This window comes from Papio anubis, chromosome 12 (genome assembly GCF_008728515.1).
Source record: "Papio anubis isolate 15944 chromosome 12, Panubis1.0, whole genome shotgun sequence".
In the NCBI taxonomy this organism is placed as follows: domain Eukaryota; kingdom Metazoa; phylum Chordata; class Mammalia; order Primates; family Cercopithecidae; genus Papio; species Papio anubis.
In genome coordinates, this window is record NC_044987.1 from 25,460,503 (window position 1) to 25,484,128 (window position 23,626).

At 37.4% G+C, this 23,626-nt stretch overlaps 1 protein-coding gene across 2 annotated transcripts in view; it reads right to left on the reverse strand.

Moving 5' to 3' along the window:
* DDX10 (DEAD-box helicase 10) overlaps positions 1 to 23,626 on the reverse strand; it is a 292,818-nt gene that overhangs the window by 57,256 nt on the left and 211,936 nt on the right. The window lies entirely within an intron of this gene.

The window sequence follows — 23,626 nt, forward strand, 5'->3', positions numbered from 1 at the left end:
AGGAAAAATTTCTTATAGACAAGCTGCTTATTAGCAAGTAAAATATTTAAGGCTACAGCATGTTTATGAGCTTGCAGTTTATTTGGAGCAAAGGGATGTTTTCTGAAGTCTTTATTTGTAGGCACATTCCAACATAACCCCAGAATGTTCACAAAACTAAAAATTCTGTACTCTAGGATGCAGGGTAGAACGTCTCAGAAGACATATGTAGGCTCATATATACTGCTTACAGTTTTAGTCCTGGTAATAAATTCTATAATGAAAAGTTAGCTACACATATGGAAGCTGAAGTTTAAATCATGTAAATATCTTTTAACATAAATTTTAACTCAGAAAGAACAATGTGCTTATTGTCTCACTTGGTTCAGAAATCTAGGACTACGATTAGCTTGTGCATTAAATTCATGCAACAAATATTTAGTGAGTGCTTACTATGCATGATGTACACATGGTAAGGGACTTTGGGGAATACAAAGAAAAACCAGATCTGTTCCATGCTCTGAAAGTGCTTCCAGACAAACACAGTCAATAACACAGGGGCATATATTATTCTAAAATGAGGGAGGGAGTGATACACTTATTACAGGAGAAACTACATAATTACAGTGCTAGTAAGGCTAGGCCAACAGAAGGCTAGATCTGGCACTCGGACAAGGTGGTGGTGGTGGCAGATATTAAGGAAGACTTCATGAAGGAGATGCCATTTCAGTTATGCTCAGGATAAACGAGGAAGGGAACATGTAGAGGTGATGAGGAGGGCATTTAGGTGATGGTACAGTATAAACAAAGACACAGGACACGAACTGTGTAGACACATACAAGGTAGATACTAGAAACAATTAGTAGAGGTACCAAGTCCTCCTCCTTTCGAGCAGAGACAGTCCCTTGCCAGAGTACACAACTTGGGAAGCAGGATTTCAACCCCCACAGACTCTCTCAACAAGGTATAATTCCACTGCTAACCTGATGACCATATGGGGCAAACCTGGGCATGTATGGGAAGAACATACAGGGCAGAGATAGTTACTTCTGCTAAATCTTGGGTCTACCACTCCGGTTGTGCAACTTTAAGTAAATCAACCTTACTGTACCAGAGATTCATTATTTGGAATAAAATGGTATTAATAACTAACTAATGACTCTAAAGCCTAATGAGAAAATAAATATAAAGTGTCTTATACTAAGCTTGGCTAATGCAGGCACTCAATCAGTGACAGCAGTAGCCATTGTTTGTGTTAGCAGAAGGAAAGCAGAGGACTTTAAGTATTCTAGAAAGGTGGACTGGACATAGAATTCTGAGCTGACGTATCTTTGGATTTCTTAGTAGTCAAAATATCTGTAGTAGGGAGTCATTATTTTAGCTAGGTGTGTTAGGCCATTATTGTACTGCTATAAAGAAATACCTGAGACTGGGTAATTTATCAGAAAATAGGTTTAATTGGCTCACAGTTCTGCAGGCTATATAGGAAGCATCGCACTGGTATCTACTCAGCTTCTGGTGAGGCCTCAGGAAGCTTATAATCTCAGTGGAAGGTAAAGGGACAGCCAGTATCTCACATGATAAGAACAGGAGCGAGGGGAGGAGGGAAGTACCAAACTTGTTTTTTTGAGATGGAGTTTCGCTCTTGCTGTGCAGGCTGGAGAGCAGTGCCACAACTTCAGCTGACTGCAACCTCTGCCTCCGGGGTTCAAGCGATTCTCTTGTCTCAGCCTCCCAAGCAACTGGGATTACAAGCATGTGTCATCACACCCAGCTAATTTTTTGTATTTAGTAGAGATGAGGTTTCACCATCTCAAGAGTTTCACGTCTCAAACTCCTGACCTCAGGTGATCCACCCACCTCAGCCTCCCAAAGTGCTGGGATTACAGGCATGAGTCACAGCGCCTGTCATGGTACCACACATTTTTAAACAGCCACGTACCATGAGAACTCACTCACTATTGCGAGGACAGCACCAAGCCATGAGGGATCTGCCTCTGCAACCCAAACACCTCCCACCAGCCCCCACCTCCAACATTGGGGATTACAATTCAATATGAGATGTGGTGGGGACAGACATTCAAACTATATCACCAGGTAAAGGGCAAGTTTAGGATGACAACATAATTCTAACATTGTTGTGCATGTCTTTATGTTGATACAAAGGTACCAACATCATAGGAAAGGACTTCCTTGTATTCTATTGTCTTTTTCTATTTTGTTTTCTTTAAAAAAAAAAAAAAAATGGTAGCTGTGCATGCTTTTAAGTGTTCCTAATGTGAAAATATAAACAGGTGGCAACACCACATATCTCTCTCTTTTTCTGTTTATTTTGAAATACAAAAGTATGGGAACCAGCATATTCAACACACTCCTGAGATCTCTGTAATTGGTTTTAAAATCTTCAGGCATCATAAATTTCATCCCAAGATTATAATGTTAAGAAATACCACTTGGAAAAGTCAAAATAATTTATAACTTAACACGGGGTGCAAGGAGGTAAGAAAAAAGAAAAACCCAATAAAGATAGTTCCAGAACTACTGCAGAGAAAAGGGATTGACACAGACCAGTGCATTTGTATGATGAGAAACTAGAGGCAGTTGAAAAGTGAGAAAGAATAAAATAGAGATTGAGAGATACCCAGAGACAGGAAGTTGCAGTTGAAATTCTGAACTTTCTTGTGTTCAATGCGCATTTGAAAATACTAGGATTTCTGGTGGCTTGAAGAGATTAATACACACAGTTCATATTTTGAATGACTCCCATGTAAATGTGTGTACATTAATAAACTGGCATGCCGTTTCTTCTAGTAATCTGCCTTTTGTCAGCTGACTTTCAGCAAACCTTCAGAAGGCAAAGGGGAAGTTCTCTATTTGCCCCTATGCTTTTGGCACCGTGAGCAGGATATCAAAGCCCCTCTGCTCTTCTGGAAGCCACATTCAGGGGAACCTAGAGCCTGACAAGCTAGCAAGAGTGTTAAGTATTCCTTACCAGTTAGGCTCCCAGTCTCTGTATATGGAATCTGGTTGAGTGGATGGGAAAAATCTCACTTGTCTTTTTTTTTCCCCCCCTCTGCAAAATTTTGATTAATGGGGGAAAATTATTGGTATGATTTGACTTAGGTGTAGAAATTATGGTGTATTTTCAATATGAATATTCATATTGTCTGATCCTTTTCCTCCCAGAAATTGCCTTTGTTCTGCTGCCTTTGTCTTTCTGTGTCATTTGTTATAAAGGGTCCCTCTCATCTTATTTTACATCCTTGAGAGCTTGCTTTGGGACCAAACAGGAATACCTGCTCCTGGTTTCCACCATCTAGGGGACATGATTTTTGGGTCATGTCTGGTGGCCAGCCTGAAAAGACTGGGAACCCTGAGACATGTAACATATTAAGCAGCCTAGTCTTTGTTCTGAATGTGCCAAGATCTCAGGGGAGTTTGTCTTAAGTCCCATCCATAGTGGCCTTTTGTCATCTTGATTCTTGATGTCTGGTTAGTCCTGGGAAAGTCCAATCCCAGGAGGGCCTACCCAGTGTCATGGATTAATGGGTCTGTGATGGGCAGCCCCTCACAAATTTGTGGGATACTGGAGGCATTCTATGTACAAATGCCATCCTTGACTTCTGTGGCAACAAGAGTTTTTTTCTTTCTTAACCTATTTCGGGGAGTGAACTTTTTTAAGGATCATGGGAACTATCTCTTCTACACCCTCTCTAGGAACAGTTTTTGCTTATATGGTAAAATTTTATTCTAAACCTAGAAAATTACTTCGTAGGCTTTCCATGAAGACGCTTATTGGATTGAGTTGATACTAGAATAATACACCATCGGAAATCCTAATTGTCAGTGGCTAGAAGATGGTTCCTTTGAATTAGAAAGACTTCTGTATTTGAAAAAGACTTCGGATAACTCAAATTCTAAGCAGTTGCCTTATTTGTATTTATGGGAGGATAAAACTGAAAGACATATATTAGTGTCATGGTTAGCCTTAGATTGTCTCTTAAAAAAAAAGCAGAAATCAGATTTAAAACAAAGTTAAAATCCTTTGTACGTTCAAACTGCCTGCCTCGGGTCCCCTGTGGGATTTGCAAAGAAGGCCCCTCCACCTTGTAGTCTAGTAGTTAGAATTCCACACTCTCCCCTTGGCAGCCTAGAAGTCTGATTGCCTGCCAAGGAACCAGCCCCTTGGAGATGTAAATCCTTTAACACAAAAGGGGAAAGAAAAAATAAACATTTATTTTTAAAATGGGTTTGATATTTGTGTGACTCAACTTTTTGGGTACCCATTTGTTACTGATCCTTTTCCCTTCCGTGGACAGCTTTTGATTTCCTATCTCACTAACTGTCTCCTTTAATCCTCCATCCATGGGGCACACAGTTGTCAGGCCTTTGTGTGTAGACAGTCAGCTGGGAAGCTGAGACCCTGGAGAATACTGCCAAGCAGAAACATGGGCTGTCCCCTGCTTGCAGCTAGTGAAACTTTGCTTTCTTTGAACTGTCTTTGGGGGTGGTCCTGGATCTTGTGAGGCCTGCTTTCCGCCTCTTTGGAGATAATTTGCACTTCCTTGGTTAAGTCATAAAAGGCTTATTGTTTTTGGTCTTCAGTCACTTGGACGGTACCTTCAGTTTAAAGAAGTTAAAAAGCCAGTCATGTTAGCTGTTTCTCTCAGCTAAAGTCTAAAAAGAAATTTTTTTAAAAGTTTTTGAAAGAGCTCTATGGTCAAAAGTCAGCTTAATTAAAAGCTGATATTTGGATTATCATTTTTTCTTCTTTAAAAAAAAAAAGTCTTTCTACTTTTTATCTGTTGGATCCTATTTCTCTACAGGGATTTTTTTTTTCCCCAGTCAACTGAAACACTTAGTTTCTCAGTCTTCTAGTCAAGGTCAGACAATGTCACTATCATGTAAGGATTATACGTGTACCAAGCATTCCGTACAAGGAAGGCACTCAATAAAGATTACCTTTCCTTCCTATCAGAGAAGCAACTACGATATGAGGACAGATGTATGATACCAAACTGGCTTGAATTCCTCTAAATATGTATCAGTTACAGAAGGATTATGATTTCAAACAGAACTCAGTGAATATTCTGGTAAAAACCAGGAATGCTCTTGCTTTAACAATAAAATCTAGATTGTTTTCTACTACAGTACCAATCAGACAATTTCCCACTCTAAAACATGTATGGGTTAGCATCCTGAGCTAAAGGAGACTGGCAACTAAACAGATACCAGTATATGCATTTATTATCATTCATATTAACACACCACAGACAATGTGCCTAAACCAATTCCTTCCACAATAAGCCTAGAGAGTACAGTTAAAACATGCATTGGCAGGAAGAAAAAAAATATGTATGTGAAGGACTACTGCTTAAAAAAAAAAATCACCAGTTCTAAATACCATCAAGGGGCTGCAGAGATCTGTAACGCTGGATTCACAAGCATGCTTGTTCATTTGTTTCGTCTTTTAAATATACCAGTGTCCACTGTCAGGACTCTTTAGAATATATAAATAACTAACAAGAATTGCTCTATAACAATTCATAGTAGCTGTATGTAAGTAACAATTCTTAAGCCTATGATCTCAGATGGATAATATAGTCATGGCAAAGTGGAATATCCTACTAAAGTTACTTTCAATTAATTTGCATCTTAAAGTTCTGAGTCACTTCCTCTGAATGATTAAATTTGGGTGGCATGATGTATGCAAACATTCCAGTCCTGCTCGGTAAATAGCGAATTGCCACAAAGAAGAAGTTGATATAACTTTCTTTTTGGCATAAATGGTTTATTTCAAATCACAAACTATCACCACAAAGGAAGAAAACAATTCAGTATTCTAGGCAGCAGGCTGATAACTTTTCATTAGTCTGAAAACACTTTCCTGAATTTTCTGAAAGCAGGACAATTGGAACAGAAGCCTCATATGCGGTTGGTATCTGGGCATCTATGCTATGAAAATAGAATTTGTGATCTTTCCTCTGCTACTAGCTCTATATTAATCAGAACTACTGAACTTTGGGTTAAAATTCCCCAAATATTTTTGGTGACAATTACTAAAGACTAGTGCTGCAACATTATTATTAAGTAAACTTGTATTATTAGTTACATCTTTCAAAAATCCCAGGAAAGATAGAGAAGGTATTAATTTTATAAGATGTTAAAATCAATATTGATGTATTACTGAAATATAGAAATATAAGTCCTTTATGGTCTGAAAACTAAATTGGGCTCTAGTCATGATATAATATGCCACAAAAGGAAACCTAGTGACTCCTAAATATCTGCTAGGAAGTAACACTCAGATTTTAGGAAAAGATCACTTAATAAGAGACTAATGAGTTTTTTTTTTTTGACTGAGTTTATACCCAAAGAAGACCTGGATGTAATACAAGGGAACTAGTAACTCAGAAAAAACAAATCACACCTTAAGTACAAGCAAAAAAAGAAATCACTTATCCAGTGATGGTATGTAATGCTGTGGCAAAGTTTCCTAAAGAATTTAAGAGAACATTTAAACCTTTTAAAACAGAGCTAATTTTACTGTCCAAGCATTTGTAAGATTGGTCCCAGTATGCGCTTTTGTTAATTACCCAGGTCAAAGCTTGTCTCTATAAATCACTGCAGATATTTCAAACCTGGCTGAACTTAAATTACAAGTTACCTAAAATTCCATCTTTTTATTTTGAAATTGTCCAAAGTAGTTATGATCTAAAATATAGGCCAGAGCAAATGCCAACTACAAATCCAATTTTCTACAAAAGTTTCTACTTAGGTTATGTGAGAAATTTCCATTTTAAAAAAAGGGAAGAAAGCAATCACTTGTAATATTCTTTCCAGCAGTAAAGGAAGCTTTTCCTCTTCAAAAATGAGAACGAATTACAAAATGCCCCTGAGTGCTCTCAAAATTTCATAATAACTATTTTATTGAAAAGTCACATAGTTGTCCTTTACTGAAGGCTTTAATTTTTTATGCCAAAGTATTTTACAAAAGAGCATAAAAGAGTATGCCCATATGAGCAAAATACCATTTTTAAAGAAGTTTTGCATTTTGAATTCTATTGACTTTGTTATTTTCCCATGACACTTTGGCAACAGAAGAATTAAGTTTGTATCTACAAAAATTAAAGAAATGGCTCTAAGATACGCCATGATAATTTTCTTAAATCTGCTCCATTATTCACTTTAGGCTTCTAGTTTCAAATTTAAATCATCCAAATTACACATTAAAATTAGTCGTGATCTGTAGCACATAATAAGCAATGGCTTATAATCAGGAAAAAGACTGATAACTCACTTTAAATTGTATAAATACATCTTTTAATACTCCACTGAAGAATCTCCATCTCAAGTGTATTAGAAAGGATGAACATTTTAGTATCAATTTCCTACATCTTTACCCACCTTCACCTTAAAGACAATGAGAATGCATGAAGATATTTCAATTGCACTATTTCCTAATTCTTAGTCTTCCTGTTATCTGAAAACTAAGTGCCAATCTACCATCTCCACTGCTAAAACATGCCAAGTGTATTATTCTCATGCTCTCGCCTTTTTAAATCAAGAAAAGCAATTAACTAGTTCATAATTAACATCTGATCATTAGGTTTTCATAAAATTCACTTGTGCAGTGAAAACCTTCAAGTGCTGAAATTCTCTATTCCATCTCTTTACAGTTTGCTGCACAGTCATTTATAAGTGGACTTCAATAGGGGAACATTTAATATAATCAATTTTCCATTCAGCAAGACAAAATCAAAGAAAAATATTTTGTTTGCACAGGAGACATATACTTTGGGGAGATGAATAGTTGGGAATCATAGCTAACTTATCCACTGCATACATTTGCATGAAATTTCTATTTTCTATTACTTTCCCTGGGGAAAAAAATACCTAATCTTGCGTATCAATCTCTAATATTCTGTTTAGCAATCAATGCCCCCCTGGTAAGGGACTGACAAAAAGAATTTACATACATCATTGAGGTACTGGACTAAGATTGAATCACCTATCCATATGTAATTATTTAAAGATAAATAGTTGAGACTACAATCTCTGGTGATGACATATTTGAAAGACAGTTTATTTTGTGCATTTTTAAAGGTACTTTTTCCCTCCAAAAAAATAAGGAAAATAAACTGCTAAAAGGAAAAAACAAACATGGTGCAAAATTATGAGAAGGAACAATATCATTATTTATGGGTTAACATTTAAAAGTTAACAATGTCTAGCACATTTTTAATGAATGAAAAAATGAATGAATGAAAATGTGTTAGAATTTCACATTTTACAGATAAGAAAATTATAGGATGAGCAGACAAATATGGTAGTAGAACTAGAACCCAAATCTTTTGGTTTTAATATAAAATTATTTTTTAATAAAATTAATACAAAATTATTTCCACAAAAGATAATTTATCCAAATATCCCTTACCATCCATAATCTGCACTACCAAGTCAATGATGTGAATAATCTTCAAATCAATCCTAAACTATCACTGTATTAAGAAGCTACTATATATGTTAATGAACTCTCATGTGCACTTCATCTTTTCCTTCCTTTCTTCAACAAGTATTTATTGATCATCTGCTATATGACAGTTTAGTAGATGAAAGACTTTCTATAGAGTAAAATACCTGTTAATAGAACTACTATATTAGCATACACATACACACAAAATAAATTAAGAGGGCAGTGAAGATTTCACATATAAGATTTTAAACAGTCTTAAGGATGAGTTGGAACTTATAGGGCAAAGGAAAAGATGGAGAGGCAGGAAGGAACAGGGAGTGCTCAGTACAGTAACACTGAAGGATAGGTGAGAATAGTGGTAAGGGCCAGTTGTATAGGTGCTAAGGAAATTTGCACTAACTTCTGAGTCCAAGGTTATTAACCTTTTAGAAGTAAGAACGTCCTTCATCATTAAAAAAAAGGTATAGATCCCTCAATCCCCATCTCATCCCAAATGATAATTGTACTTCTGTTATCTGAGAACATATACAGTGACAAAAACTATTATGAATTTAGAAACCCCTTTTTAAACTATAGTTTTCACTAGTTCTATTAATAACAGTACTCACATATTTTCAAATTAATAATATATATGTAGGCTAATTATTTGAGGTATGTGTTTAAAAAAGGCTGATTGTATGGACATTACTACAGGATAATGCAAATGAAGAAAAACCAACAAATGAGGTTAAAAATATTAATGGCAAAGAATATGAAATCACATGTCTCAGCCATTTATGATGCTATAAAGGAGTACTTCAGACTGGGTAACTTCTAAAGAAAAATGGTTTATTTGGTTCACAATTCTGTTGGCTGGAAGACTGGGCATCTGGTGAGAGCCTCAGACTGCTTCCAAAGGGGAAGGGGATCAAGCTTGTGCAGAGATCACATGGTAAGAGAAGAGGCAAGAGAAAGAGGGAGGGAGGTGCCAGCTCTTATCACCAGCTCTTATCACCAGCTCTCTTGACAACTAATAGAGCAAGAACTCAGAACTCACTCGTTACCACACCAGGATGGCACCAAGCCTTTCATGAGGGATCCACTTCCAAGACCCAAACACCTCTCATGAGGCCTCACTTCCAACACTGGGGGGATCAAATTTCAACATGAGGTTTGAAGGGTCAAATAGCCAAACTACAGCAACATCTGTTCTGACTACTACAGAAAGCGTAAGACAATGCAGCATATTCCCAGATTCATGGGCAGGCTTCCCAGGTCTCTCAGCCTTCTGGTTGGAGACATTGAGAAGCTATTGATAATACTTGAACAAATTGAGGATAACTGCTGCTAGGTCTGAGAAACTCATCTTTGCTTATTTTAGGGGGATTTTTATACCACCCTGTTAGCTCTTCTCTCTTCTCGGTGCCCTCCCCACCAAGTGTTCTGGAGAATTCTGGCTCCATGCCTGCTGCTCACAAATTCAAGTAGCACAATCCTGACTGTAAATTATGACAACAATGGGTGATCAGACAGCCAATTTTATAGGTGTAGCATACTTTAGAGGACAGGGTTGGTGCTTACCTGAGATTCATTCCTGAACCACAGTATGTAATATAATGTTAACAGTAACGGCATTATGATGGGGACTGATTTACAACTATACTTTGAGGCAAGAAAGTGCAGAATTGCAACACTTTTCTGAGAAGTCTACTTTTTCTTTGGATATTGGTTAAGTTATCCACAGAGTCATATGTAATTTGAGAAGGTCCACGATGGAAAGTTCCAATTATTAAAAGAATGTGTTGTTCATTCATAATGCTTTCTGCACATGCAAGAGTCAACTGGACAGACAGACTTACTTATCTGCCAGCCAATCGTGATTTCATTGGCTAGGTTATAACCTCAGCCCTGCAGAGCGCCTGTGAAGGGCTCAGGACAGTGAAACATGATCTTTCAAGGGCCTGGAAGTAAGTTGGGAGCACAGGCACCATTGCAGGATGATGAGAATGAAGGAAAAACCAACAGATTAGTTTTTAAAAATGTAAAAATTCCTCAAAATGCTTAAAATCTTTTTGAGAATGCTGGCCTAAAACATAATTCCTGACTGTCACCAAAATGCTTAATGAAGACCCCACACTGCTGCACAATCGGTGTAACTGCTATAGGGGTCACAGGAGTTCCACAAGGGCTTCATAAAAGGCAGGACACGGATTTGAGACAAAATTTTAAAACTAAGTGGCAGATGGAAAGACAGTCAGTAGACACACACAGAAATGGCTTCGAACGCAGAGGAGAGCAGGGAGAAAGGCTGCATGCACTAGAGCAAGAGACTCTAGGAGGCAAAGCAGAAAATCAGGTCACATCTAGCAGTTCAGAGCTAAACTTTAACCTCAGCTGCTGCAGGCATGGCATGTACAGGTGGGATTTCCTCCTTAGTCTCAACCTTCAGCTCTTTATTTCAGTATTTCCACGGTTCCTCCCTCATTTCTAAATATATTTACCCATTATTTTATTATAAGTGTTCTCACATGCTCCCCCAATTCTCTGTGGAGTAGAACTCAGTGTAATAAACAGGTAAATTTCTGGCAGGATTGTAGGGTAAGGTCATATTATGTTGAAAAAAGTAGTTTAATGAATCAGGAGCTCTCCATGGGTTTCTGAGCCTACCCATAAACAGGGTAGAGGCTTTTTTTTTTTAAGTGGCATTTGAAAAACTCATTCCAGCAGCAAGCACCATGTTGAAGCAATGGGGGAAAAAGAGGGTGTTGCAGCACTATAGGAACCAGGTGACACTCAGAGGACTTGAGAGCAAAGTAGCAGCTCTAGAATAGCTGAGGGCATCTGCAACATACCATTGATAAATCCTACTACACAGGCACCATTTGTTATTCCCAAGAAGTTACTAGGGGGCAGAAGTCTCTCTCTCAGCTACGATTGGGAGTTATGGTTTATCATAGATGAATTCACAACTAATAGCCTACTTATAGGCTATTACCATCTAGGCACAGAATGTGGGCTCCATATTACATATTTTTTCCTCATTTTTACAATTGATCATGAATATCTAAGACATTTCTATGAAACTACATTTATCCTTATAGGAGACACCGTAAAACTACCAAATACTCAGAATAGTGAAATTCTCAGGGAAAGCCTTTGCCTAAGGCAATCCATGGATCTATACCATAACAAATACCCAAGATCCATTGGTTTATTCTGTATTATCTGGTCATATATCAAGTTCTATATGCTTTTTATCTTTATAAGGATATTCAACATACATTTTTTGAATCTCTGCTACAAAAGAAATGAAATTCCTTAACCTGTTTAAGTACTGAAAACTATTAAAGAATTGGTATGTTATGCGTTGCATTTTCTTTATAATGCTTCAAAGTGCCAGACCAATCATTTATACTTATCATGTGGCTACCCAAGCCAAACTTCAAAGTGAAAACATTTTCTCATTCTCATGCTTGTTTTTCATTCTTGGCTCAGTCTTCTAAAACTGTGAGTTTGCTTTATAATTCTGGTTTACTTGTCTCATAGCAACCATAAAAGCACACAGGTAAATGGCTATTCTATGATTAAATAACCTTTTTAAAGTTTCTCCATATATTGCTGTAATTCAACTTATAATGTGAGCTACAGAATTTGACATTTGTTATGGTCATCCGTACTTTGGCACAAGTTTTTTTCGGTAATATTTTGTTTATTTAATAAAAAGCAATCTGAAGCAAAATAAACTGCTGACTTTTGATATTAGTGGGAACACAGATGATAATTTTATTTTGTACCTTTTCAATTAGTTTTAAAGGTTTTATTTATTTTATTTATTTATTTATTTATTTTGAGATGGCGTTTCACTCTTTTCACCCAGGCTGGAGTGCAATGGCGTGATCTCGGCTCACTGCAACCTATGCCTCCTGGGTTCAAGCGATTCTCGTGCCTCAGCCTCCCAAGTAGCTGGAATTATAGGTGCCCACCACCATGACTGGCTAATTTTTTGTATTTTTAGTACAGACGGGGTTTCACCGTGTTAGCCAGGATGGTCTTGATCTCTTGACCTTGGGATTCGCCCACCTCAGCCTCCCAAAGTGCTGGGATTACAGGTGTGAGTCACGGCACCCAGCCTTTAAAGGTTTTATTATTTAAAATTTCAAAAACCTTAAATATCAACAAAAAAGAATAATGTTTAAAAGAATAATATCTTTCATCCATTGTGAGAATCCCTCACTAAAGTTTTATACAGTGACAGTACTTCTAGCTCATAAATAAAATAAAATTTCCATTATTCAAACACAATGAACTGGAATCTTCAATTAAGTTAAAATTTGGGGACATTAAAATTTTAGATGAAAGAAGCAATATGTGTAATGAATCACTACAGATTTCAGCTTTATTCTCTTCTGATTATGACATCTACAAATTATGTAATAATAAAAGCTGAAAAGGATAACCTGGAAACACTGTAAGATCCTGAAATAAGAATTCTGACACCTGTATAACCAATACAGTTTACAAAGCACTTTAACTAAATTGACTCTTAATTCTCAAACAAACCTATTTGATGGGCCTTTATTTCTATTTTATAGAAAAGGAAACTAGGGCTCAGATATTAAATACCCTGGCCATGCTGTTGGTAAATGGGCAAGGTCTGAACTAGAATCAAGTCTTCTAGCTACAAACTATGTTCTTATCACTAAATCATACCACTTTGTATCGCAGAAAACTAGATTTCAACCATGGAGATGAACACCAGGGTCTATTGGTTAGCTTTCAAAAAAAGTTTTGTTTTTTTTTAAACGATGGAATTTGATAAATCTTGTCAGACACATCAATATGTATATCCCACGTCTAGTCTATTACCAGTGCAGCAGCACATCCACGCAGCATCCTTGGTAAAATGCTTTAGTTTAAGCCAACTTCATCAAATTAGGAGAGGACATAGGAATTCTGCAGCATAATCCCTAGTCAAAAATACAGGTACAACTGTAGTCTTTCAGGGGTCTGTGTGTGCGGGGAAGTTAGGCAGGGAATATACAGAAATAGTCAAGACAAGTAACATTAACAACTATATCTGACTATAGGAAGCAAATGGCATATGACCTTTACAACCAGAAGAGAGTATATTTTGCTTACTTAGATCATCACTGGGCTTCTGTATAGTAAAGAAAGAAGTTTAGAGGACTCTTTGGCCAACATAACTACAATGCTAATAGAAGAAAGGAATATATATTGAGTAAGTATAAGTATTAAGAGAATTGGAGCCACCCATGATATGTGCAGACATGCTACCAATAAATTCATGTTAGAATACTACTGCCACCCCTTATTCAAATTTAGTTTGACATTCAATACAGAGAGGTTTTTTTTTTTTTTTTTAGACGAAGTCTTGCTCTGTGGCCCAGGTTGGAGTGCAGAAGCGTGATCTCAGATCACTGCAACCTCTGCCCCTCCAGGTTTAAGCAATTCTCTGCCTCAGCCTCTGGAGTAGCTGGGATTACAGGCGTGTGCCACCACGCCCAGCTAATTTTTTTGTATTTTTAGTAGAGACGGGGTTTCACCATCTTGACCAAGCTGGTCTACAGAGAGGTTTTTTGGTTTTTGTTTTTTACGGTTTATGGCCTACAGAAAAATAATATAAATGGTTTGATATCTTTATTTTCATCTCAATTATTATTCCTCTCCTAAGAAGACTTGTCTATGAAGTGAATGGCAGGCTATTAAAATCCGTGAGTCATCGAACCTAAAAAATAAGGTTCATAAGCATTAAGAATACTACCTCAGACAAGTAATATCCATTTTCTCTGATTGAAAACACTATAAAAACCAAGGGCAATTTAGTAACTAGAAAGTTAAGGGGGAAAAAAAGCAGCTTGCTTTTTTTTTTTTTTGACATAGAGTCTTGCTCTGTCACCCAGGCTGGAGCGTAGGGGTGTGATCGCGGCTCACCGCAATCTCTACCTCGCACATTAAAGCGATTTTCCTGCCTCAGCCTTCCTGAGGACTAGCTGGGACTACAGGCACCCACTACCACGACCAGCTAATTTTTTGTATTTTTAGTGGAGAGGAAGTTTCACCGTGTTGGCCAGGCTGGTCTGGAACTCCTGTCATCAAGTGAACCACCCACCTCAGCCTCCCAAAGTGCTGGGATTATAGGAATGAGCCACTGCACCTGACCAAAAGCTGTATTTTTAACTAGTGGTTTTTTTTATTTTTATTTATGTTTTATTTTTTAGCAGACTATGAGTTTCAGGTTAGTGCGGGTTTATTCTTACATCAAGAGAATTAACTAGCAATCTGCTCAGAGCATTAACAAACTTGCTGTACCACGGTTGTTTTTTTTTTTTTAAAGGAAAAAAAAAATCAATCACAAAGCTAGAACAAAGGAAAAATAAAAACAACCCTTTCCCAAGCAACTAATTTTCTACATACAGACAAATATAAAAGAAAAATACACCTCTAAGATTTTTTTTAAAAAGAATGCTTACTTTTCTGTTTTGGAAATAAGTACTTATTTCTAGATATCAATTAATTATCTCTATTCTATTATTCATTAATAGCCTTGACTATCACATTGGATAAAGGACAATATTACATGATACCTAAATGGGCTGTGTACAACATGGCAATAAATATTGCCATTCAGAAGACTGAAATTATAGATAAACACCCCAATTTTCCTTTTCTCTATTAAAAATATTCTAATTTGTAGGTATTTCCAAACTCTACAACATGGAAGTAACAAGCTAATTATTCCATTTCTAGTGTTTTCATATAATACGCCATTTTCCAAGAGTTACATATTTAGTTGCAGAAGAATACAGAAGGATGGTGACTAACGCAGCCCAGAAGATAAAATACAGAAATGTTTCATTACAACAAAGCAATGGTCATAAAAGTAACAGATAACCTACAAATGTCCGGAATAGCACATGAATTTTCACCTGATGAAACCAGTTTTGAATGAGATTAGCAATGGGTGAGATCAGTCATGAACGAGATTAGTTTTATATGACTCATGGAATAACGTTTGCTGGAAAACGACACAAGAACACAGATTCAAACTTAACTTGGTGGTTAAATAACTGAAAAATGCTTGTTTATCTTGAAGAAGCATCTTTCTTATCTGCTGCCTAGTGGTTTTGATTTGTTTCATTCCAAATAAATCAAAGCTACTTTGTTTCTGGTATCTCATATCCTGAATTTGACTGATAAGTAAAGCAATGTTATAGACAGCATTCAAATGAGGATGGATTTTCAACGGCAAAATGCAAAAGGACTTTCAGAGGAACTCAGATTTCCAGGGGGTACAGGAGGCTTTTTTACATTCTATTATCCAAAAACCTGGTATAAAGAATGAATTTTCACAGGCCACTGACAATGACCTATGAAAAAAACAATGCATTTTCACATAATTTTTCAGAGGAAGAAGACAGACTGTAGAGCTAAAAGCTCTGAGTTTGAACCTTAGATCTGATACTTCTTTAAGTATTTTACCTAATCTTTCTGAGTCTATCTTCTCATCTACAAACGGGGATTTAACAACCTGCTTTTTAGAGTTTTGAAGCTTAAATATCTTTCACAGGGCCTGGCAAATACAAGAAATTAACAAATGCTACTTCCCACCTACAGAAGCCAACAAGTGATATGCACAGATATCAGAGGAGAATGAATCATATACCCTTCCTCTTATCCCCTCCCCTTCTCAAAATAAAATGCCAAAAACCTGGTATTACACATGGGTAAATCAATTTTTAGTTCACTGAAAGCTATTCCCAGTGCTGTATCTTCACTTGAATTTTGCCTTCTTCCCTTGACATGTCCAAATCCAATTATTCCTTTATGGATCAGCTCAAGTCTCAGTTTCCCAATAAAATCTTTTCCCTTAATTCTCTACATCTCTATGTGTAATAAATACAAGATTTTCTACCTCAAAGTGACTTATCTGAATGTCTGATTATTCATAAATTTTGGCCCCAGAGGTTACCCTTGGGAGCATTACACTTGTTACCATGTACATCCCTAAATTTTTCCATGCTGTTAGTTTTAACTCAATTTAAAAGCATTTTATCTTACTACCTGCAAAGCAGAGTATGGGAAAATGGGGGCAGAGGCAGGGGAAACTTAATGAGCCATTAAAATTGTGAAAATGGGCCGGATGCAGTGGCTCACACCTGTAATCCCACTTTGGGAGGCAGAGGAGGGTGGACCACCCGAGCTCAGGAATTCGAGACCAACCTGGCCAACATGGTGAAATCCTGTCCCTACTAAAAATATAAAAATTAACCAGGCGTGGTGGCGGGCACCTGTAATCCCAGCTACTCGAGAGGCTGAGCAGGAGAATTGCTTGAACCCAGGAGGCGGAGGTTGCAGTGAGTTGAGATCGTGCCACCACCCTCCAGCCTGGATGAGAGCACAAGACTCCATCTCAAAAAAAAAAAAAAAAAAGTGAAAATGGATGAAGATGGTATCACGGAAGGCCGATGATACCACACTGTGAGGTTACATGTATTGTATTTACTGTGCAATGAGGAGCTACTAGAGGTACCAGGAGAATGACAAGATTAAATATGAGTTTGAGAAAAAATTGGTAGTGACACGGGGGCATTAAGATACACTGAAGGCCATTTGGAAGCTTACTGTCATTAGTCACATTAACAAACAAATGAAGAAACCAACAATAACAAAAACAATGTGACAAAGAGTATTAAACTAAAGCAGTGGAAATTAGAATGTCTGTAAATGGAATTTGGACATAAAAAAGGAGGGAGGGGGAAGACTCAAAAAAGCTTGATCCATGTTTTTGGTAATTTCATTAAATTTCACAAAATCATGGGGGAAAGACCACCTGTAAGGGAAAAATGAGTCATATTATAAATATGTTTAATGTGTGAAGCTTATCAAAACATGTTTGTGCAGAAGTTGAGAAAGACACTCAAAAGAAAGGTGGGGCTGCATTCATAAGACTTGGAAGTCAGGTCTGAAGAGATCATAATTGAAGTTAAGGGGGGAAATCTTTTAAAAGTACAATAAGAAGTAAAGAAGTGTGATGGCAAATTTTGTTCAATTCTCAAGCAGCAAAAGAGAAAACAAAACATTACATAACTGAACCAGTAAGATCAATAATTCTGAAATGGGTGGGGATAGAGAGTTAGAGAAACTGAGGAAGAAGAGTTTCATAAAAGAGGAGAATGTAGAGTAGGATAAAAGCTGAGATACGATCCAGTGCTGTGATTTCTGAGTTACAGAAGAGTAGAAAGAGCAGAGACGAATGTAGACAGGGACCTACACCAAGGCTGGAAAAATATTAATTAGAAGGTAATTGGTAGGTAGCCATCAATAGTTATCGGGGGAGGGGAAGAGGTAGAAGGCAAGAAGCGAAGGAGGGACAAGGAGGGAAGTAGACAGAGAGGACGGTCCATATGTAGACTGGGGGAGAACAAGCTTTCTAGAATAGGGATCATCAAGTGTGAAGGCCCAGAGGTAGCCAAGTACCTGGTATGTTAAAGGAAGGTGTGTGCCTAATCAACCTCTGGTGAGAAATGATGGTATATACCATGATGGAGAAGACTTGGAGAGGTACTGATTTAGCAGAAATCAGGATGAAGATATGTAAATAAAAAATTTGTCTAGTTGTGAAAAATTTGAAATGCCTAATAGACACCCAAGTGAAAATATTAAGTAGGCAGTTAAATGCATGAACCAGGGCTTAGGAGAGAGGTCACAGCTAGAGATATAAATTTAGGGTTCATCTACATTGGAAAGGTATTTAAAGGCTAAAAATGGATGAAATCATCCAGGAGCAAGTGAAGACAGAGAGGAAAAGAAGTCCAAGGACTAAACTCAGAAGCATTTCAACAACTGCGAGTCTGGAATTAGAAGAGAAGTTAGGAAACAAGACGGAAAAATAGTTCCCAGGGAGGTAAATGGAAAATCAGGAGAACTTTATATCCTCAAGTTTACTGAAGAAGGGCTTCAAGGAGAGAACGGACAACTGTGTCAAAGGCTGAGAGGTCCAGTAAAATAAAGACAGAATTGATCACTTTATTTGATAAGACAGAAGTTGCTGCTGATTATGAAAAGACAGGTTTTGGTGAAGTGGGGGTATAACATGCTGAGTACGTAGCCTGATGAGAGATGAGGAAGTGGTAATAACAGCATACAGAATTCTGTGGCATTTGACTGTAAAGGTAAATCAATGTGACACAACTGAGGATGAATGCAGACTCTAGAAAGAGACTTCCTCCCCTTATTAGATAACACGTTTGCATACTAATAAGAAGATCTGGTAAAGAGGGAGAAATTGCTAATACAGAAAAGACGTGGTATAATCCTGCAACAAAGTCCCCAAGGAGAAACAAGAGGATGGGATCCAGCAACCAAGTAGAGAGGCTGGCCTTAAATTGGAGTTGGGACGATTCATTCCTGGTAACAGATGGAAAGGCACAGATGCAGGAAAGAATATGATATAACAAAAAATAATATCTTGAATTACTACTGTTTTCTCAGTAGTAATTTCAGAGATTCTGTCAGTGATTGCTTCAAAGCAATCATCACAGGTAATACGGTCTACTGAAAATAGGACGAGCCAGGAAGTGGGTTCTAGATCTGGTTCTGCCAGTTTGCCACCTAGCACTTTGGGAGGCCGAGGCAGGCGGATCATGAGGTCAGGATATCGAGACCATCCTGGCTAACACAGTGAAACACCGTCTCTACTAAAAAATACAAAAAATTAGCCGGGCATGGTGACGGGCTCCTGTAGTCCCAGCTACTCGGGAGGCTGAGGCAGGAGAATGACCTGAAGCCGGGAGGCGGAGGTTGCAGTGAGCCGAGATTGCGCCACTGCACTCCAGCCTGGGTGACAGAGCCAGACTCTGTCTCAAAATAAATAAATAAATAAATACATAAATACATAAATAAATAAATAACACCAGTCAAGTCTCTCAAGTTTTAGTGAAAATTAGTACACAATGTCCTTAAGCAGAGAAAGCATGTCAAGGGAGGGGAGAAAAAACTCATAACATATCCCTTTCCTGTTCCTTTAAAGCCAACACTTAATGATTTTAATGATAATGATTATTTGAAATGGCAGGAGCGAAAAAAGAGGAACGAATGGACAAAGACATTATTGAACAACAGAACTTTGGATACCGAAGCAACATTTTAAGAATAAATGAGGAAATGTTGATGACCCAGAGATTGTAAATGATTTGCTTAAGGTCATATCATTGGCCCAAAAAAAGCAAAAAAGCATAGTATGGTGTATAGTTTATGTCCTTTCTTCAAAGAGCATTTTCTCACATTACTGAAAAGCACTTCTCTGTAATTTCCTAAAGTACTAACAGAAATAGAAACAAAAGTTAACACAGACAAGAAACTTGTTAAGTCTCACTTCCCATCCATCAATGAAAAGAAATAAATTTGACTCTCTATGTACATATAATAACTTAAGAGCATGTTTCAAATTACCTTATTATCTACACAATAGAGGATTAACTGCTTACATTATAGATGTCACCATGAAATTGTTATGGGGTTTTAAAACATGTTTCTTCACAAGGTGGAATTAAACACAAGTCTCCTTTAGTCAGACTGCTGAGCTCATTTCAGCCCAACATTCATTGATGAGGTGCTCAATCTTTTCTAACCACTGCCTCCATTTCTGAGACAGATGAGGAATTAAAGCATGAATAAAGCAGTCTGGGATCATAACATGAATGGAAGGCCCTGGCGTTGAGAGTAATCTTTTCAAATGAGCACAGAAAATGTGAATGCTTCTGCCTATTCCCAGATGTAAAGGAGTGGGGGCATATTTTGAGCAAACACCATTTCATGTAGGTTTTATGGTATAGGAAAGCAAGAAAATGACTTCAGAGAATTCTTAAGTTACTTGGAGTGATTATTTAATCTATTTTATGGAGGATGGGATGCTTTTCTCATTTTCTTTTTTCCCCACAGTTCATAATTACCTCATGGTAAAGCAACTCTGATGCTATTCACTTCTCCAATAGGAAGTAAACAGAGTTTAAAAATACTAAAGTATTTAGACTTGACAATTCAACTATTTGTTAGTGAATCTCCTACTGGTTTGCTCTTGAAGGATATTCTACCATAGGATAAAACAACACTGGTCAGCACCATACAGAGTGGTGGCAAAAAAATTTTTTTTTAATTAAGTAACATTTGGGAACTCTATGTAGACTATTTATCTAAAATATGTCCCTTATTATCAAAAAGGACTACTGTATACAGATACTCCTTGACTTATAAAGGGGTTGCATCCTGATAAACCTATCATAAGTTGAAAATGCATTTAACACACCTAACCTACCAAACATCATACTTAGCCCACCTTACCTTAAACATGTGTAGAATGCTTACATTAGCCTATCATTGAGCAAAATCATCTAACATAAAGCCTATTTTATAATAAAGTGTTGAATAGCTCATGTAATTCATTGAATACTGTACTGAAAGTGAAAAACAGAAGGGTTGTATGGGTACTCAAAGCATGGCTTTTACAGAATGTGGATCACTTTCACACCATCATAAAGTTAGAAAATTCTAAGTCAAACCATCTTTAAGTTGGGAACCATGTATATACTACTGAATTGAAAGGATTAACACTCCCCAAACCATAATCCTGTTATGAAATAGAGAGACCTTGTTTTGTAAGGCTTATTTTTCCAGATTGCTTTACCTCAAATAGCAGGCTTGCCATTATGATCACACTGTGCTTACGCATCTTTAATTTACATCCAGGACTTCCACATCACTAAGTTGATCTATGAGAAAAACTTGCACAAAGGCAATCATCCTATGGAGGGCAGTCATAAAACTTAACAGCCTCCCCATCTTGGGGGGGAAGGGGAATATTACCATTAAGCTACAAGCTTTTGACTATTTACAAAGGTTTCTAGAGGATAAAATACTGAATCCTTTTGATACTGTAAAATGTTGTGCTCACAATGCATGTGAAGCATTGAGAAACGGTTTAAAGAGTATTTTAAAAATGATTAAGTTTTAAACATAATACGTATGGTTTAGTTCAGAGAAAGCAAAAATATGCATAAGAGTCTGTCTATAAATATGTGGTACTCATAAAAATAAGGCTTTTTTCAGGTCAGTCAAAAGGGAGAACGTAAAAATGCCTTAAGCTACAAAATAAAAAATTCAATGTCAATAGCAGAAAGACTTCAAAACAGCACAGAAGAAAGCTTTTCTAGAAATACAGCTTTAAGTACCACTTGGTAATAATAGCTTTGATTACATAGTTAAGGAAATAGAAAATTCCACATCTGTCTAAAGTCTGGGCCAGATGACCCGGATTATGTTATTTTCCTGTTTAAAAGCTCCTTGAGGTTCCCTGTTAACTATAGAGCAACGCTGGGGTATATGATGTTACTTCCTTTTGCCAAAGTGCCTACGTTTTCCTTGTTCACATCAACTCCTACAATTTTTTTCAATACCCAGCTAAAATGAGACTGTCATTTGAATATATCTGCTATCATATTTACGAGATTATACTCTGATAATCTGTTTACAGAGTGGGCTTTAAGCACTAGAAAGTGGGCCCTTCAGAGATTAAGGTGATGTCTAATTGATTTTTACATATTCAACCATAATGCAACGCTGTTATGGATTAAATTTTCAGTACTCCACTCCCACCACCAAATTAACTTATTGAAACCCTAACCCCCAATGTGGCTGTATTTGGAGACAGGGCCTTTAAGGAGATAATAAGGTTATAAGGGTAGGACCCTAATCCGACAGGCTTAGTACACTTAGAAGAAGAGGAAGACACACCAGATCAGTATCATTCTCCCCCGCTCCCGCCCCTCACCCTGCAAGCACAAAGGAAAGGCCATGTCAGGACACAGCAAGAGGGTGACCAGGAAGACAGTCCTCCTCAGAAACCAACCTTGACAGCACCTTGAACTTGGACTTCTGGCTTACAAAACTGTGAGAAAATAAATGTGTTATTTAAGCCATCCAGTCTGAAGTATTTTGTTATGACAACCTGAACTGACCAATACAAATGCTAAGAAAGTATTTTGTCAAGTGGAGTGTTATTCAAAGCTAGTCTTCAAGGATCCAAAAGTTAGGAAATTGCCTTCAGTTACTAGCAAATTTTTTTTAACATCATGTCTTAAAGCTGAAAAAATATGCAATTATATCTATAAAAACCTAGTCTTAGGCCGGGCGCGGTGGCTCAAGCCTGTAATCCCAGCACTTTGGGAGGCCGAGACGGGTGGATCACGAGGTCAGGAGATCGAGACCATCCTGGCTAACACAATGAAACCCCGTCTCTACTAAAAATACAAAAAAATTAGCCGGGCGTGGTGGCAGCGCCTGTAGTCCCAGCTACTTGAGAGGCTGAGGCAGGAGAATGGCGGGAACCCGGGAGGCGGAGCTTGCAGTGAGCCGAGATCGCGCCACTGCACTCCAGCCTGGGCGACAGAGCGAGACTCCGCCTCAAAAAAAAATAAAAATAAAAATAAAAATAAAAACCTAGTCTTGATAGGTGTAAGAAGCAACAGAACATTCTGATATGGCCACCTTGTAAAAAAGGGACATTCTGACAAGGCTCGTTTAAAGAAGCCATGTCACAATAACCCCATTAGAATGTAAAATTCATTTTTTTTTATTAGTAAAATTTTGTGCACAGATAGCACTCTTAATTCTATTTCTAATGTCACCTATCCAGAGCTGGTGAGAGTCATCCAATTAGGGCCAAGGTTACTTACTTTATTGAAGTAACTTGATAACAACTACAGGTGAAATAAAGGACCTTTGTCTTTTTGGGCCTTCAGCATTGCCCCTGTATCAAAATAGCCAAGCCAAATACTATAACCATGTGCTACTAAGTGCTCCCAAATCTGCTACAAATCTTACCCATGATATTTTATTAGTGGGAGCAATGTAGAAATTACCATTTTAGGAAAATTATATTACTACTTATAGTAATTCCACTACAGAAATTTGAAGAAGGACCTAAACTACAGTATATGCTATTTATATAAAAAGGAAGCTACCTGTTTATCTTTGTAAGAATACAACTAATCTTATTCCTACAAATAATGAATCCAAATGTTTAGAAGACAGAAAATTTCGGCTGGACGCGGCAGCTCACGCCTGTAATCTCAGCACGCTGGGAGGCCGAGGTGGGCGGATCACGAGGTCAGAAG